Source organism: Nymphaea colorata, chromosome 3, assembly GCF_008831285.2.
Source record: "Nymphaea colorata isolate Beijing-Zhang1983 chromosome 3, ASM883128v2, whole genome shotgun sequence".
Lineage (NCBI taxonomy): Eukaryota > Viridiplantae > Streptophyta > Magnoliopsida > Nymphaeales > Nymphaeaceae > Nymphaea > Nymphaea colorata.
In genome coordinates, this window is record NC_045140.1 from 16,620,083 (window position 1) to 16,639,512 (window position 19,430).

General features: G+C 36.1%; 1 protein-coding gene and 1 long non-coding RNA gene across 25 annotated transcripts in view; both read left to right on the forward strand.

Annotated features, from left to right (window-relative positions):
* LOC116250286 (uncharacterized) overlaps positions 1-19,430 on the forward strand; it is a 66,851-nt gene that overhangs the window by 17,466 nt on the left and 29,955 nt on the right. The window lies entirely within an intron of this gene.
* Positions 9,266-19,138, forward strand: LOC126409873 (uncharacterized). Its single transcript, XR_007572743.1, has 3 exons — positions 9,266-9,480; positions 17,113-18,799; positions 19,030-19,138. It is a non-coding gene; the product is annotated as an uncharacterized LOC126409873 (long non-coding RNA).

Sequence of the window (19,430 nt, forward strand, 5' to 3'; positions counted from 1 at the left end):
GCTAAAATTGTCAATTAGATGCAATTGAAATAAATGGCTGACTGGTTGACTCGATCAATGTGCGGCCAACTAGATGCATTGGTATAATGGTCAGTTTTAGGAAGTTACTCGTTAGACAAAAAGAAACTCAATGAAAAGCTTGCAATACTAGACAAGTGCGCTCAAGGGATGTGTTGTGAATGATATGTGATCATATCATTTTGAGCGCAAATCATATGATGAACCCGTACAAGAAAAGGGGAATGTGAGACCTGGGAACTGCTCTAGATCTTGATGAAGCAACATGTGCACGATCAGGTTAAAAATGTGAGTTAGATGCAATTGAAATAAATGCCTGACTGGTTGACACTTCCAATGCATTGCCAACTAGATGCATTGGTATAACGGTCAGTTTTTTGAAGTTACTCGTTAGACAAAAAGAAAGTCAATGAAAAGCATGCAATACTAGACTAGTGCGCTCAAGGGATGTGATGTAAATGATATGTGATTGTTTCTTTTTGAGCAAAAAAGATACGATGAACCCCGTACAACAAAAGGGTGTGAGACCTAGGAATTCCTCTAGGATCTTGATGAAGCAACATGCGCACCATCAAGTTAAAAATGTCAGTTAGATGCAATAGAAATAAATTGCTCACTAGTTAGATGCAATAGAAATAAATTGCTCACTGGTTGCACGACCAATGCACGGTCAACTAGATGCATTGGTATAACGGTCAGTTTTACGAGGCTACTCGTTAGACATAAGAAAAGTCAATGAAAAGCATGCAATACTAGACAAGTGCACTAAAGGGATGTGATGTGAATGATATGTGATCGTCTCATTTTGAGCGCAAAAGATACGATGAACCCCCTTACAACAAAAGGGAAAACAGTCCTGTGAGACGTGGAAACTGCTCTAGGATCTTGATGAAGCAACATGCGCACCATGAAGTTAAAAATGTTGGTTAGATGCAATTGAAATAAATGGCTGACTGGTTGACACGACTAATGCATGGCCAACTAGATGCATTGGTATAATGGTCAGTTTCAGGAGCTTATGCGTATGGCACAAGGAAAGTCAATGAAAAACATGCAATACATGACAAGTGCGCTCAAGAGATGTTATGTAAATGATCTGTGATCGTGTCATTTTGAGCGAAAAAGATACGATGAACCCCCTTACAACAAAAGGGAAAGCAGTCGTGTGAGACATGAGGACTGCTCTAGGATCTTGATGAAGCAACACGTGCACCATCAAGTTAAAAATGTCAGTTAGATGCAATTGAAATAAATGGCTGACTGGTTGAGATAACCAATGCATGGCCAACTAGATGCATTGGTATAATGGTCAGTTTTAGGAGGTTACTTGTTAGACAAAAGGAAAGTCAATGAAAACATGCAATACTTGACAAGAACCCTCAAGGGATGTTATGTAAATGATATGTGGTCGTGACATTTTGATCGAAAAAAGATACGATGAACCCCCTTACAACAAAAGGGAAAGCAGTCCTGTGAGACATGAGGACTCATATGGGATCTTGATGAAGCAACATGTGTACCAGCGATGCACCGGAGCATCCCAGGAGCGGGTCTCCGACAACCATTCACCAAACCATGGTAAAAGGTATCTCTCTCTCTCTCTCTCTCTCTGTCCCACAACGCTAGAAGCCCTATTCCTCCACCCTCTGCTTCGAGGCGGAGGGTTTCTGAAACCAGCGGAAACCCTCTGCCTCGAGGCAGAGGGTTTCCTCTGAAACACTCTCAAACGGAGGTTTCAGAGTTCAGACAAAACCCTCTACCTCATGGCAAAGGGTTTCCTCTGCATCGAAGGCGGAGGCGTTGAGAGAGTTTCTTTGAAACTTTCTCTTAGGGTGGATGATTTTTCAGAAAAACCCTCCGCCTTGAGGCGGAGAGTTTCTGCGTCGATGTAGCTTGTCTTGAGAAAGTTTGTATATATTATATAAGTTGAAGTCCGACTGATGAGTGAATTTTCTCAAAATTGGTCGGTTTCAATATTTTGGAACCCACTTTCCAATAAGGTTTCTTAAATTTCTTTTTTGGTTGCCATCAAAATCTTGATTTTATAAAGTTCTAATTTCATGAGCAGAGATAATCTCTTGAGCAGTATACCAATCTATGGTCGAGAGCTTTTCTTTTGTTAGGAATCTCTAAGAATTCTACTTTGGCTTCATCACTGTGCCATGTCTACATCAAGATGTATCTTTATTTACCTTTGATATTTCCTTGAGGAAGAGGAGAAATTTCATGTTCTTGCTATCAGTTGGCTGAAAGGAATTTTGGAAGACCTTCGATATGAGCAATGATGAGGAGTTCGATGAAGCTTGGGAAAGGATATTACATTGACTTTGGCAATCACGCATTTGCAAGGCTTCAACAATGAAATACTATGAGAAGAAACCCTCATATTCTATAAGATTCTGACAAGATATCAAAAAAACAAAAGCACCTAGAGGAGGGGGGCTGGGGGATTTCTCTACTGTCATTGAGCTGAAGGTGATGCAATGAGTTTCCTTCAGACCAACCTCCAAAGTGCTAAAATGAAAAAGAAGAAAGGAAAGGAAGCACCAAGAGTGGGGGGATTTCTGTACTATCACTGAGCTGAAGGTGATGGAATGGGCTTCCTCGCGGGGGAATTTCTCTACTGTCACTGAGCTGAAGGTGATGGAATGAGTTTCCTCTTAGCGAACCTCAAAAGTGCTTATAAAAAAAAAGAAAAAAAAAATGGGGGCACCAAGAGGGAGGATTTCTGTACTATCACTGAGCTGAAGGTGATGGAATGGGCTTTCTCGCGAGGGAATTTCTTTACTGTCACTAAGCTGAAGGTGATGGAATGAGTTTTTTCCAAGCAAACCTCAAAAGTGCTTAGAAAAAAAGAGGCATCAAGAGGGGGGGAGGGGGAATTTCTGTACTGTCACTAAGCTGAATGTGATGGCATGGTCTTTCCTCCAAGCAAACCTCATAAGTGCTAAAAAAAAGAAGAAAAGGGAAAAAAAGGATCAGGAATTATAAAGTTATGGGGCCAAAATCTCAAGTATCAATTGCAAAAATCTTTTGCACATGCGAGATTCCAAGTCAATGTTTTCTCCTTTTTTGTGCTTTTCTATGAGGCTGAGAATTACTCCTCTATGTTCATATCCTAGAGATGTAAAGAGTTCCATTCAAGAAGCTTGATAGCATTGCTATGAGGTACATCTTAATACTCATGAAATATTTTGGGTAAAAAAGAATATATCTCCTGCACACAAACACTTGCACTCACAAAACTCAAGTTGAAATTCTTAGAGATTATGGCAAATAAGGTTGTGATCTGATTGATATTGCTCACCTTTTGCTCATGAAAAAGTGTAAACAAAGTTTTCAAACAAAATTCATCCCCCTAGTATTATTGTTGCATCGAACTATCTTCCTCACAATTAATCCCTGCTGTCTCACCAAAGGAGGATTTTTTATTAGAATATTAAATCATAACCTTCATTTGAATCAATGACAACACCCTGATGCTTGACTTGATGAGAAGCAACCATGTGTTAAGGGGAATGGAAAAGAGATGGCCAAGTAGTTTGGCATGACACCTTGGTGCAGGAAGGAACCTTTTTTTTTTTTTTTGTGTCTTTCCCTTCCTCTTTTTAACTTCTCTTTTATGGCAGACTGAAAGTTTAGTTTGGAATTAAATTTAGGCCATGCTTGGCTTTGACTTTTCTGTGTTTGTATGAGGTTTGTTGGGAAAGGGAATTTTCTTGGAAAATCTCCATTTTTTGTTTGTGAAGGGTTTGCATGGTTTACGTAGAGGTAGAGGGTTAGCTGCCAAAAAACTTCTCAAGTTTGGGTCTCTCTCTCTCTCTCTCTCTGTGTGTTTCACCATGGTATTGATTTCCCTCTGTATTGTTCTCTTGTCATATTCAATTGTCTTTTTCTTCTCTTTGGAAAGTTTTCTCATCTTAATTATTTTTTTGAAGTGCATTCATGCTTCTTCTCCTTACTTGCCATGTTCATCTCTCTTTGTCTCCTTCCAATAAAAAATTCTCTTATTTTCAGCATATGGGTGTTGGTTCTTCAGGTGGTGAGTATTCTTTGTTATCATGTCCACATATTGTTCAGCTAGTTTGTTTGCATTTCCATTTGTTTAATATTGAGGCAACGTTAATTGCTGGCCTTCCCTCGATTGACAATGAAAAAATAAATATTAGAACACCATGGGATCTAGGTAAATCTAGAATGTATAATCATTTCAAGAAAACCCTGAAAAAGGTTTTACGCCTAAAGGGTCCAACCATGGGTGCAAACGTAGTCCTCTTTTCAATATTGTTTGGGATCATCATAAATTTCATTTTGTTCTGTTTGGTAGACAAGATTTGTGTGTTTCACCATTCACATATACATATGATCTTAAAAGATCAGGTAATAGTGTTGTTGGCAAAATGCTTTATATTCTACCTGCTGCCAAGGTGTATGTCTAGCTCTGTCTTCAAACACTGCTTTATGGTGCACAGATGAGACCTTCAAGGTACGTGCATCTGCACCATCACAATCATCTTTCTCTTTTTTTTTTCTCTTTGTTCATGCTTAGCCTTCCTTGCTGCTAAGGTGTATGCCTAGCTCTGTCCTCAAACACTTGAAAGCACTAGTTGTATGCCAATATAGAGCCTGGATGAGGCCTTCAAGATACCAGCACCATCACAATGATCTCTTTCTTCTTTCTTTCTTCAATTCTTGGTTTTGTTTGAAAATTTGCCCAAAACATTTCAGGATTTTTTGAACTTCCAGTTATTTTTGATAGATTTTTAAGCTATTTCCTGTTTTTGTTTCTCATGAACTAAAATTCTGAAAACCAAGCTTAGTTCTCATCTTTTTAATTCTATCTATTAATGAGATTTTTCAATTCTACTTTTTCTGAATGTTTTGTGAAATTTTATAGTTTTTGTTGGATTTTTATACTGAGGAAAATTTCTTGCTGGTGAAGCTCAACCAAACATGAAAAGTAACAACACCAAGATACATCATTTAAATGCAAGGAAATGAATAAGCAAAATAATCACCTCCATGGTGCTGTAAGTAGTCACCAACAGGAATAAGCATGCCACCTCTATATTCAGATTTCTTCCATTTCCCAAGAAATTTCAAAGGTACCTCCTACAACAGAAAAAATACACAGGAAGAAATTATAAAATGCTCCAAATTCCATTTCTTCACAACCTCTTGGTTGAGCTTCATTGGCTAGCAATTTTCCTCAGTATGAAAACACAATGCATATAAAATGTAAGACATATCCATATGTCACACAAGATACATGATTAATGGCTCATGTTGGCTTCCAATGAATCCTCAACTTAAAAAATGTCCTTTTTCACGCTAATCCATTTCTTCTACCTCTGTTTCTCCAAGCAATATTATTCTTTTTGTCCTCTTCTCGTTACATAATTTGTTTACAAATCTAATAACTTGAAGATGCATTGCAGCCTGATCCATTCCATGCTCTTTTCTTTATTGTTTTTATGCTATTAACATGTGCACACGTTTGTTCACCTACCTGAATAGATGCAGGGTAAAATGACTGTCCTTTTTTAAGCTTAAACGTTCTAAAAGTATTACATTTTGAATAAGGTCTTGTTCAGGCACCATCCAAGCTGTACCTGGTTGTTATGGTTTACCCACATAACAACATAGGAATCTGGCCATTCAATTTTTAAAGTTAGTTTTTATGTTAATCAACATAAAAAATATGGGAATCAGAAAAAAAAAAGGAAAGTTCAGAATATATTAATTACTATAGTAATCAAGATGTGTGTGATTATAAACATAAGCAAAGTTGAGTCCCAGTGCTGCTTAGGTTGTTGAAAGTTAACTGTTGATGAAGTATCTCTCTTTCAGGGCCTTGCAGGTCTGTTACAGTCACCAAACCAGCTTTCGATTAGGACTTTTATGTTTAGTATTCATCATTTTCCTTTTAGATTTTTCAATATTTCTCATTACCTCGTAGGGCACTGGTGGAAAGGTTTGCATTCTTACTTTCTTGTTTTCTTTTTGGGAGTGAGATTATATATCTTGTGGTTAGTGAAAACAGGGTTCAATTTAGTTATTAAATATAGGTTCACTTATTTATTTTCTTGGTGTTTTTATATTCCTAGTTGTTTTTATTGCTTTTCTTTTTGTTTGAATTCTTGTTCTTGAACTAAAAGCACATGGAAGAAGCGATTTGACAGGTGGGGATAGAGTAAAAATTGACTGTTTGTGTTTGATTTTTGAATTTGATTGTTTATTTTTGCTTTTGTTTTGCCAATAATTTTTTTTTGAGAAACTATAATTTTTTTATTTTTAGGATCATTTTCAAAGTGGTCTAGGAATTGTTGCTGATGTTCTCTATTTTTGGCAGAATTTTCACATTAAAAAATTGTTTAAATATATATATAAAACCGCCTTCCAAATTTCTGCTTTTTTATCTCGAACTTCTTCAATGTATGTAAAATGGGGGCTCTTTTTGTTTCAAATTTTCAACTTCTAATTTATTTTCCTATACTGCTAGTTGTGGACAGAAGGTTGCAGACCGATTTTGAACAAGATAGGGGTGGACTTTTCATTTAGTTGTTCAAAGTTAGGGATTGAATTCAACTTTGTGCTTTCAAAATTTCAGAATCTTGGACGTGTAGAATGGAAGCTATAGAATTTTTATTAGATTTTGTTTTCTGCTCTCGAGTTGCAGAAACTCATAATTTCTGAAATTTATCTGATTTTGCCAAACTTTACCTTTCTTCTAAGAACATGATATAGGGGTGGACACCCTTGCTCACTTCTCAGATGTTCCAACAGTTGACATCCAAGGTTGCCGCCATCATTCCTGGTTCCAGACAGTGAATTCAATGAATAATCGTGGATCCATTCCAGGGTAAAGTTTTTCTCTCTCCCATGTTATTATTCAATGAATAATCGTGGATCATTCTTGGTTTCACTTAAATCTTTTAGGTGACATTCAAGTTCAGACTTGTGTGTGGATCCAACACTTAAGTGCCTCTGTATCCATTTTAAGAATTTTCTTTGCTCCCTTACTGTTGCTAGCTAGCTAGTAATCGCTAGTGATGAAGCCCATCAGTGTTGTGAAATGTGATGAGGCGAAGCAAAGCGATGAGCTTGTCGAGGTGGAATGAAGCGGAAGCTTGAAGACAAATTCATAAATTTATCACAACAACATAAAATGTGTTCTGTTTCATTTTTCAAATCGTTATTACTATAATTAATCAATCAATTAATTGCAATTAAGCTAGCACATGCAATTATGAATTCGTGATATAAAGCTAAAGTATGCATGTTTGTCATGATTCCTAGTTGAACCATATGTTTATTGAGCTAACAAGTGCTGACCTAAAGAGATAAAAGAGAAAGGGACGGTAAAGAAAGTGGGGCAATCTGTGAGTGAGAGAGAGGCAGAGTGGGAGAGTTGACCAGCCAGCGGTCCAAAGGTGGAAAGGGAAAGAGAGAGAGAGAGAGATGGCAAAACAGTAGAAAGAGAGAGAGAGTCAGCCTTCATCTTTTTCACATTAACGGTTGATATGTGAACAAATACTAAATGAAGAAAAAGTCTATGTCCTTTTTCTTTTTGCTTTTGTCTCAATCAACAGCCGGTTTGAGATTATTTTTATGTGTCTAACACATAAGTGTCTAATTCAAAATCAAGTTTATGGAAAGTTCCGAATTACGTTGAAAGTAGCATTCGAACTTCGTAAAAGTTACTACTCTTATGGGTTTTAAACTTTATATTAGGCATAACTTTTCTTTTATAGTTGAAACACTTTTGAACCTTTTTAACATTTTGCAAATGTTGTTTTGAACTTATAAAATTTAGGAATGTTTGAAAAAGCTTTACTTTACATAGTTTTGGTTTTTGAAAGATGATATTTTTACGAGTTTTTGTGAAATTTATCTACTATTTGAAATTTTGCAATAGTTAAACAAAAGCTGTTTCGGTTTTACAAAATGGATGCACTTTTTCGTATGTTAGAAAGACTTGTTTTTTAAGTTGATGACTCTTTAAATTTGCAAAAGCAGTATCGATCTCTTATAAATTGTTTAAAAGTTTTATGTAGTTTTTTACAAACTTTACAAATCTTTTAAATTTGTAAATATTGTTTTGGACTCATAAAATTTGTAAGCATTCAAGTTTTTCGAATTTTTCAAATCTTACATGTTCTTGGACATGATGGGACTGTTGCCTTTTTTTTTTTTTACAGTTGCTAATGGTTTTGGATGGTTTGTTTTCAGTTTCTAAAAGTTAACATTTCTTATGTCTTCAAAAGCAGTAAAAAGAGTAAGGCAAAGACACTTGGCATGTAGATTTAATAAAGATAGAGTACTACCAAAATCTGGAGTTATCATAGTGGGAAAATTGGAAACGACATCAGATCTATGAAACCCAAATGAAAAATATAGGAATTGCCATGCTAAATAGAATACCTCCAGTTTTTACTAGATAAACTATTGAATTATGTCCTCTCGTCTCATATCTAGTATTTTATAAGCATCATCGTTATTATTTTAAATCGTTATTATTTTAAAGAAGGCAATCAGGCCAGGGATCGGGCTGGCCCGGCCCAACACCCAAAACCCAAGCTTAAGCTCAGCTCGGTTTAAAAACATATGTTTTTAAATATAAAATAATTCATAAATATATATATAAATACAAAATAATATAAAAAAAATCATATCAAACCGAGCCTCACTGAACCAACCTGGGCTAGACTGAGCCCTTTATTGGGCGGGCCTGGTATGCATTTTTCTGGCCCAAACCTGCGCCCCATTGGGCTGGGCATCAGATACCCTTGGGTGCCTGGCTCGATGCCTAGCCTTATGTGTAATCACTTCGTCTGGATGAGAGAAATCAATTCTTTCATTTACCAAAACATCATTTAAAGATAAATAAAAAGTAATTGTGTCAAGGTCTTACCAAAATTTGTAAATTGGTGATCCAGACTCAGATCTGGCTGTGATGAAACATTAGATTCAGATCATCAATCTTTAAAGGGAGAGTAAGATTTAAAGGGAGAGTAAGAAAACCCATGTTCTTCTGTTTGTACGTGGTAGATAAATATTGACTCAGGTTCAGTTCCTCTATGTACAATAAACAAACTGGAATCTTGTTCTTAATTTGCCGTTGGACCTCTAACCCATTTTCATTAATATGAAGAAGCGTGGTTAAATCGTTGCGCTCACACTGATGTTATATATACATATGGGAGTCTTTTACTTTCTTTTTATGGTTTTTCCATTTAATTGATGAGTTAAATTTGGAAACCAAAAAAAAGCATCGCAGCGGTAATCTCCTTTGATAAATACTTTCATCTCTTTCTTTTCTCATTTCGACGTCAATTTCTCTCTCACCTCTCGATCTTTCGAGGCCTCTCTCATCTCTCGATTCTGCGAGAGGTACAGCTGTTTAGGGTGGCTCCGGCAAGCAACGGCGCACCGGAGCATCGCCGACGACCACCCACCATGGTAAGGGGTTTCTATCTATCTCTCTCTCCCTCTCTCTCTTAAGCTACAAACCCTCTGCTTCGAGGCGGAGGGTTTCTGAAACCAGAGGAAACCCTCTCAAGCCTGGTTTCTCTGGATCTTCATCTTGGCAGCACTAAAAGTTTCAATCCGTTGGGTAAAATGAAAAGACAACCCCTTTGTTTGTCTATTTAGTTTAATAATGCTGTGTGGGGGTCGTCTGCACATGACTTATGATTTTAATTTAATCGCTTCCTTTAGTTAGAAAATATAGGTTTTTAACATAGTTAGTATGCATGGGATTCACTTGCATGTTGTTCTAGGCTCACTTGTCTAACTTTTTCTTGAATTTGCACTGGTGGGGAGCGAATACACAGGTAAGTTTTAGACGAACATGTTTTGATTTTTCCACTAAGTACTTTACATTTGTTTTTCTTGTTATTTGTGTTATTCTGCCCTGTGTGCTTGAGCGTTGCATGTTCATCTTGGTTGCAAACTTAATAGAGTATAAATATTTTATGTTTTGATTTTCTTTCTTGTGAAAAAAAAAAGTTTTTGTGAACATGTTCTATTTTTGTATAGAAACTATGCTAAATTGAAAAACCCGAAATAAATACCCAAATTGTTCAAAAAAATTTGAATTTTGGTTTTCTGATATCCTCTTTTTCTGTAGAGGTATAAAGCACTTAGTTTTGGTATCAACTCTTTACAATATAATGTTTTTTATTAACCTGGGTACGTGAACCTATCAGAACTGGAAAAGTCTGCCCCTGTTTTAGGTGGAACATTTTTTTACTTTCGTTTTATGAATTAAAGTCTGAATGTGGGTCTGATTTTTGGTATGATATTTCTCTACTATCTCTGATGTCATCCCACAAAATTTAGGACTTTTTGAGCTTTTAGTGGTTTTGACAGATTTCTATACTGTTCCTCGTTTCTGTTTCTTGGGAACTATAATTCTGAAAACCAGAATTTTCTGCTCCGTTCTCAGATTATTAATGCTCTGTAGAAAAGATATTATCAATTGTACCTTTTTTTAGTGTTTTTTCGATCTTTCTAGTTCCTATTTCTGATTTTTCTTTAACTTTTAGGCCTTTGTATATCTATCAAATAGAGTAAAATTCTGAACCTGTTTACAGGTTAAAGAATTTCCACTTAGGGAGATGAAGGCTCCTTAGGACATGTATGGTGTTTTTGTTTTGATGTCTGCGTATTGTTTTTGTGTATTAATGCTAAGAGGATTATCTCTTATCAAGTTTTGTTTGTGCTATCTAGAGGTGTGGCCTCTGGTTTAGTATGCCCTTTAGCTGTATTTTAGATATGAAAACCACAATTTGAGTCGTATATTTAGGACCTTTGTAAGTATATGCACGAGTGAAGAAATCCTTGCGAGCCTCTTGTTGCATTTGATCTTAGACCTCAGCTTGTGATTAAAATCATCTTAATCCATTAAAGCCAATCCAACTTAGTCCTGGAAATGGTCTTTTAGCTATGTAGGAAAATGAGCTATGGAAGTAGCAATTTTCCTTTATTAATAAATGATCCATCATCCAACCCTCTTCAAAGAATACCTTACAATAAGAGAATTTGTGGAAGTTTGCTTGCCACAAGGCTATATTTTTATGAGAAAGTTCAAGATGAACTTGTCCCCTGTGTTGTTATCCTTTTGCAAAATCAGAATTTCACAAAGTTCTCATGTGATCGGGACACAGTACTAGTTAAATTTTGGTGGACAGTCTTACATTCAGAGTCTAACAAAGTCCAATCCCATAGTTGTCGTTAACATTTACCATTTGATTTTACAAAAGCCAACACATAGGACTGTTTGTCTTGGGCTTTGTTCGGGAAAAGAAAAGTGCTTAACCCAAACCTTTTGCAAAACTTTCAATTAGTTGCTGACCCAACACTTATGAGAACTCGTCACCCTTAAACCAATCGTGCATTTAAAATATCCTATTTCTATGACGGAGTTGGTGAAGTTCATTCTTCTACCCAGCCAAACCATCTTGTTTTGCATTCACACATCTCTTTAGGTTTTATTGTTTTTGCCTCCTAATGACATACCATTTGATGTCAAGGACTTTTGGATAAAATTTTTAATTTTTTGTTTACAAACATTTTAAAAATGTTTTCTCACTCAATGATATGTCTTTTCTTTACTTTTGGTATCTCACCATGTAGCGGGAGAAAATTTCAATTTTTTTTTTGGCAATCAATGGAAGAGGGAAGCTGAAAAAATCTTAGATATGAACAGTGAAGAAAAATCCTATGAAGCTAAGAAAGTCAAGACTAGGAAATGTATTGACTTTGGTTTTCAAGCATTTGCAAGGATTTAGCATGAAAATATCCTGAGAGAGAAGCCACAATGCTCTATAAGATCTTGACAGGTAAAAAAATGAGAGTTGAGGGATGGGCTCGGGGCTTGTGTAGTCGTTCCTCTAAGTCAGTAATCGAGAGTACCGGGTAGGCATAAAGTTGATTTATGTCTATTTCGCGAAGATAAATGACTTATGAACCTTTGGATCGTCGAAAACTCGTAAGGTGAAGCGGGTTGGACACGTGACAAAGCTATGCATAACCACCAAAGCGGTGGAGCTTCGTAGTAGCTTTTGAGGTGGTGAGGTGTTCCCTCAAAGGTGAAGGTCGGCCTGAAAAGAAAAAAAAATCAAATGAAAAAAAAGGCAAAAAGCCGAATGCCAAAGAAAGAAAAAAGGAAAAAAGGAAAAAAAAAGCAAAAAATGCTTGCCAAGAGATGAAAGACACGAAGGCTAAACTCTCAGGAATTGAATGCGACTATCTTTCGCGGCTGTTTGGTTCTGGGGTCAATACCAGCTCCTTTTTTTGATTATCTAGGATGTCGAGGATGATTCCTTTATGTTGATATTTTGGAAATTGAAAGACATCCTCTTTTATGATTTGACAACATTGATGCGAAATGAAGCATGATGCTTGTATGGTACTATGGGTAAATTAAGGTCATATTATTTGTAAAACACGAGCACACAAACGTATGAGTTAAGTTGATCGTTTTTGAACTATTTCAATGTAAAAACTTGACATCCCTTGTTATGTTTTTAGGCTTTTTAAGCATAGGAGGAACTAACCAATCCCCCTTTGGTCTTGAAAGATGTTTGCCCATTTCATTACCAAAATACTAGTCCATTCATAGAATAGATGAAACCCTTCAAACATAGTATGCTCATATTGAGTGTGAATTCCATCGTTTCCTCTGTCTCAGAATAGGACGAACCATTTGGGATAGAAGATTAAACCTGGCGCGTTATCTCATCGAGTATCTTCAACATCCATAACCCCGACTTGGGGTATTTCTTTCGAAAAGCACCAGTTGATTCTGAATGGTGGCATTTTAAAAAAATTCTGTTGAAATTGCATTTCTTTATATGTTTTGGTGAAATATGTGGATAATTTGAAATTTTGCAGAACATAACATCGTTTTTTGATTTTACAAAATTTTTTACACAAAAATTTACCAAGTGAGTGCGAATTAGAGGAATCCATGCAGAGAAGGCAAAAGAATGCAAGCTCTGTTGCATGGACACTTCTGAAAACATGAAGTGTCAGTGTTGGATGGCCCGACACCTACATACATGACGCCTACGCACATTGACAGTCCTTTGGCCTTTCATTTTTGAAACATGAAGTGTCCAATATGCATGCCCACTATCTTTTTTTCTTTTCTCCATCTTCTCTCTTTGTTTCTGTTATCCCTCCCTTTTTCCCTCCTATCTCTCCTCCTTTTTCAATCGAGTCATGCAAAGGACAATCCTTTTTCCAAAGGGCGACCAGGGTTTTCACCCTTTTGAATGAAAACCCTGGTCATCCTAAAAAAGGGACGACATCCAGGTCTTCCTTTTGAAAGAGGTGACCAGGATTCCTTCCTTCTGAAAAATGACACAAGGGCTAAGGTGTACTTACAATGTTTTTTAAAAAATTATACAACAGTTAATTAATTGTGTGTTGTGCGTGTGTATATATATATATATATATATATATATATATATAGACACACGCATAGGCTCAAACGGCTCTCTATTTACAGCTGCCCATCATGCCTTTCTTTTACATGACTTGTACTATAAATAAGGGACAGGTTGTCCCACCGTCCCACTTAATGTGGGCTTCTTTGAAACCTTTTTTTGGTTCATCAATACGCATTTCTTTTGTCTTTCACATCCTGCCTTCACATTTTCTTGATCGTAGTGTTGTTTTGTCTTGATTTTTCTTAATTTTATACCATTAAGATTTACAAAAAAAAAAAAAAAAACTTCTCAGATGGGCAGATGCATAATTTATACATATTGATATCCTGTGTTGCTTGTTTTGGCATATTTTAGTTTAAGGTAGTGATGGATGTGAAGCAAGGCTCTAATTTGTATAGACTAAATGGTATTTGTTTATAGAACTTGCTATCTTGTGAAGCACACCACATCTCTTTGGTCTTAATGTAATTCCTTTCCACTTGGCCTAGTGACAACAATACTCACACATAGAGAAATAAGTTTGCATGTCGTCTTATCTATGGTGTGTGTGTGTGTGTGTTTCTTTTTTCTCTCTCTCTCTTTTTTTTTTTGTGTGGATACCCATTACAATATATTGCAGATGTGCTTACTTATTGTATGTGTTTTCAGTCTCATGTTTTGGATTTTAAAATAAGTTATAATAGGTGGGACATATTTAAAATTCTTTGTAGGTTATATGCATAAGTTTATTTGAGGGAATTGTCTGCCATTTCCAGGATCTGATGTGTTAGTGATGTATTGTTGTAATTCATATTCATCACTTATTGTCTTTGGGAAACTTTACCTGTCGTTTTACATGGACCTATCATTTTAGATGCTAAACTATTACCACAACTGATTTCGTTAACCATAAATCAAAAGAGAAAATAATGTTCGGGTACAATTCACCTCTATTTTAGATGCCGCTGAGTACATTGATCCTGAGAAATGGTTTTTGTACGCACAAGGGAAGATTATAGCAAATGAAATTCTCTGTGATCAGTAATGTATATATGGTATTTTGGGATGGAGTCAGCCATTTGTGGTAAATATAACATTTTATTGATTTCGTTTTATTGGTTGGTTATAAAAATTATTCAGATTTATATGTGATCTTTGTTTGTATTTTTTCTCCTTCTATGGTTGTTTTGTTATTGTAACCATTTTTAGAAACTTTTGATCAGTAATGCGATTGGTTTTCAGTTATCTGTGCTCATGAGAATGGAGGTTATGGTTGTAAGTTGCGGCTTTTGCTTATTCAGTATGAATAACTGATGTGCCGGCAGCACCCATTTTCTACGGAGTGCTAGTCAACATATGTGCTGGAATGCATGTGAACCTTAGGAGTTATGGTATATCTCTTATTGCTTGCTGCTGGTATTGCCCTCCATAGTTAAAACATGAAGGATAGTAGAATGTCAATTTTGCATTTATTGAGGAGAATGGGTCTTGTTTTGCACATATATGATTGTGTCCTCTTTCACCATTATGTTGTGCATGTATCGGAAAGATCAGAATTTATATGAAATTTCTTTATGAAATTTCTTTCACTAATGCTCACTTGTGTGGTCTTGTTTTGCACACCTATGATTGTGTCCTCTTTCAGCACTATGCTGAGCATGCATGTGAAAGATCATCAGAATTTATATGAAAATTCTTTGACTTTTATAGTTGTGATAATACTCACTTGTGTGGTTTCCTAGGACTTAATGGACATGTATGTGCTTGTCTTGTGACTATTGTTTTTTTGCTGCTTTTGACTAATAATTTTCATCTTACTGTACGTCTTTCCCTTTTTGTTCATTTAATTTGAATTAAAGGCATGATAGGGCTATAAGCCAAAGTATTTGATACCACATAAGAGTCTATACATAAACACACCATATGTGATAAACTAATTAATAGGTAATTGATGCCAAATAGAAGTCTATATACCAAGCCTTTACCCTATTAAGAAAACATAGCAAAAATCTTCAACACCTTAATCAAATAAGGGTGGGGATTCCTCGATGCAAACTGCTGGGAAAAGGCGCTCCCAAGAACAAAAAATATAAAGCAAAGAAAAAATGATTAAAAAAACAAAGCAAAAAGAGGAAGAAGTAGGCTGGATGAGAGAAGTATAATGTAGTTGCAAGAGGATGACTGGAAATGAAGGGAAAAATGGAATCAAGAAGGAAATATGCCTGTTGGTTGGGAGGGAGAAAGAGAAAATGCCATTTTCTAAGGAGTGCTGGTCAACATATGTGCTGGAATGTATGTGAACCTTAGGAGCTATGGTATGATCAATATCTCTTGTTGGTTGCTGCTAGTATTGCCCTCCATAGTTAAAGCATGAAGGATAGTAGATTGCCAATTTTACATTTATTGAGGAGAATGTGTCTTGTTTTGCACATATATGATTGTGTCCTCTTTCACCATTATGGTGAGCACGTACCTGAAAGATCAGAATTTATATGAAAATTCTTTCACTTTTATAGTTGTGATAATGCTCACTTGTGTGGTCTTGTTTTGCACACCTGTGATTGTGTCCTCTTTCACACATTGTCACAAACTGAGAAGGTTTCTTCAATAAGGTTAGTATACGTGTGTCGCTATACCGACATCACACAACGAGTACTTGGACATGCCTGAGTACTTTTGGGATCAAAATTGATCCAAATTACTTTTACTTGATTTAGATTGTTTTTACCTTTGTCTTGTGTTTATTTAAGTGTTGCCTTTGTTTTGAAGTAGTACTTGATTTAAGATTATTTTTACCTTTGTCTTCATTCTGTCTTTAGGAGTTTTTAGTCACTAACAGATGCTGATTTTATTTATTTTACTTGTTTATTTAAGTGTTGCTTTTGTTTTGAAACTTTTTGTGATATTTTGCATATGTATATGTACACCCTATGGTACCCTTGCATCCGTATTTTCTAAAATATTTGTACCCATGCGACTTAGCTGACAAAGAATCTGGTTGATTAAATATCAAGATGAAACAGTGATAATTAGACCATTAACATATATGGAAAGATAATTTGTTCATGCCCTTTGAATAAATAAATGGAGGCATCCAACTAAATAAATGAAAGTATAGAACATGGTAACTTTTTTCTTATCACCTAGGTTGAGTTCCTATATATATATATATATCAAAGGTATGGAGAGAATCAATTGGGCCTCCACACTGAGGTTGGATTGTGCCGGTTTCATGACAATGCGTGTGGCGGGCCTCCACACTGAGGTCTGAGTGTTGCTATCAAGAAGAGATTTGGGAACTTTGAAAAGTTGCTAGAGCTAGGCTGCCATTGCTTGCCTTGTTTTCTTGGTAGTGAGTCAACTTGCTGGAATTCTATTACTTGAGGCTTCGGATGTTAGGACTGAAACCAACACAAAGTTACTTGTTTTTCTTCATCAGCTTACCTACTGTGTATCATCATTCCAAAAATTTATGGGTAGCTAGTGATGAATGTTCTGCCGCAGCCTGTGGTTGTTGAGTTCTACTTTTATTCTTGCATCGAAGTGGTTCATAATGCTTCAATGCTTCCATTTCTGAACAAGTTGGAAATTTTCATGTAAAGTGGGCCATTTTTGTTGAAACTGATTGTCGCTGGGAATTTGTTTGTTGTACTAGAGAGGCGAACAGAGGGAGAGGAGACAGAAAAAGAGGAAAAGATTCAAAAGATCAGTTTATGGGCAATATCAGAATTTGACAGCTGGTTCACTCTTTTATGTGATATTGAAGTTCAGACTTGTGTGTGGATCCAACAGTTAAGTGCCTCTGTATCCATTGTAAGAATTTTTTTGCTTTCTTATTATTGCTTGCTAGCTAGTAATCTGGTGATGAAGCCCATCGATGTTGTTAAATGGGATGAGGCGAAGGGAAGCGTTGAGCTTGTCAAGTGAGGTGGAATGAAGCGTAAGCTTGACACAAATTCATAAAGTATGTATATTTATCACAATACCTTCTATGTGCACATACGGATATGATTTCCAAGTCTTCATATCTTGGTAAGACAAGCCCACATTTCTGGACGTAGAGATCCCATTTATATTTTTTATTTAATTCAAATTTAATGTTTTAAAGACCAACAATGTTTTTTAAATTTGGGAGCAAAATAATAAACTTTTTTTGGGCATCGATCGCAAGCACCGTTTCAGATGGTTGTACGAGCCTTATGCCTCGTTCTAGAGAGAGGCTAGAACAAGAGAAGACACATGAGTATGGCAGTAAAACAGAAAAACACAGACACTCACCTGAGCGTTAATGTGTAACTTTTTCTTCAAATTATGACATTTAACTTTGTTAAACTAGACGGATGAAAATACGTTCTTTTTCTTTTCCATGACCAGTTCGTTTTTTTTATCGTTAAAATGACAATAACTAAAATATAAATTTTCACGTTTCTTGCTAACTATGCCATAAGAATTGTGATGTGGAAAGTATTAGAAAGTTACTAGCTTTTTATCGCATGTAACAAAGGATGATTGATTAAAATTAATACTAACGAAAAATGCAACTTTACTTTTACAGGTGAATTATTTGAAACCATGTTTAAATGCCTAGCTAATTGGTGTGTTCAACAATGCGCTGATCTATTTGCATCAACTGCCCTAATAAAAAATGAAAAAGAAATCAGCCTGCCTTCTTTTTTACTGCCACTTTTGCCAAGGATTTGCCTCGAAAAAGAAATGCCCAAATTTTAAACCGGCAATAAAAACACATGCAGTCCAAACGCTTGTTATATATCACCTTTTCCTGTAGTCCTCCTTTGTTTTAATCTTTATTTCTTATTACCACTGAAGTATTTTAGTGAGGGACAAGTGCAGTTGTCCAAAGTCAACAGAAATTTGCTGGACTCTTTCAGAAATTTTTATATCCCAAGAGGCACTTATATATATGAATAAAAACAAAATTTTGGCATGTAAGAAAAAAAAAAAGAAATATTGAGAGACTCGTGCCACCAACCCAAAGGACCCCAAAGGACCCAAGGCAGCAAACTTACTGGATGATGTATATGTATTGTATTAAATAAAATATTGTGCCAGTTAAAAAAAAAAAGGTTAACCACAATTTTCTTTTTTTAACTGCAATTAAGGGAGGGATGGTCGCTTCGTCTCCCATTTAGGAAGTCACGGATACGTGGCGAAACGCTTTCCCACGTGGCCAGGGCTTTCCATTTCGTGACTTTCTTTGTTCGAAGTGGTTTCCAAATGTTAACACAGACGCCCTTTCTGTCGTTCTACTGTGCCATCAACCTCCGTTTCGCCGTTCTCCGGTTCGCCGTTCTCCGGTCCTCCAGAAGCGACCGTCCAGCAAGGTGCTCTATCTCTCTTTCTCTCTCGTGTTCTTCTTGGTTTAGTTAGCCGCAACTGCAACAACGTGCATTCTCCTTCTCATGACCAACTCAATCTGTCCTGACACCGATTCCAGGGCTGCTCTCTCTCTCAGTAGGCTGATATATATATATATATATATATATATATATATATATATATATATATATATATATATATATTGGTTCTCTTCCTCATTTTGGGGCTTTTTCAGGTTTCGCTTCAAGGATTCGCAGCTTGCAGGCCTTGGTTTTAGCTTTTTTCTTACCTCGTTGGTACTGTTCCTCAAAATTTTTCTGCGCTCCCTCGTCTCACATTGAACTTGAAAGGCAAGATTTCTAGCCATAGGTGTTGCTTTTATATTGTCAGTTTCATTGCAGTATCATCAATGGGTTGGTTGTGTGTTTTTACTCTGAAATGCTTGTATTTTTTGAAGCTTTCTAGAGATATGCTTTTACAGATCCCTAGAAAGTAATCAGTCGAATGGTTCCAGGCACAATTTGGTAGAATAGAACTTATGGTTCCAAGGATCGGCTCATAGTTTATGTTTTCAAAATTTTTTGTTGTTTTTCATTTCTTTGATTTTATGTTCTGTGTTTTTTTTTGAGCTTTTTG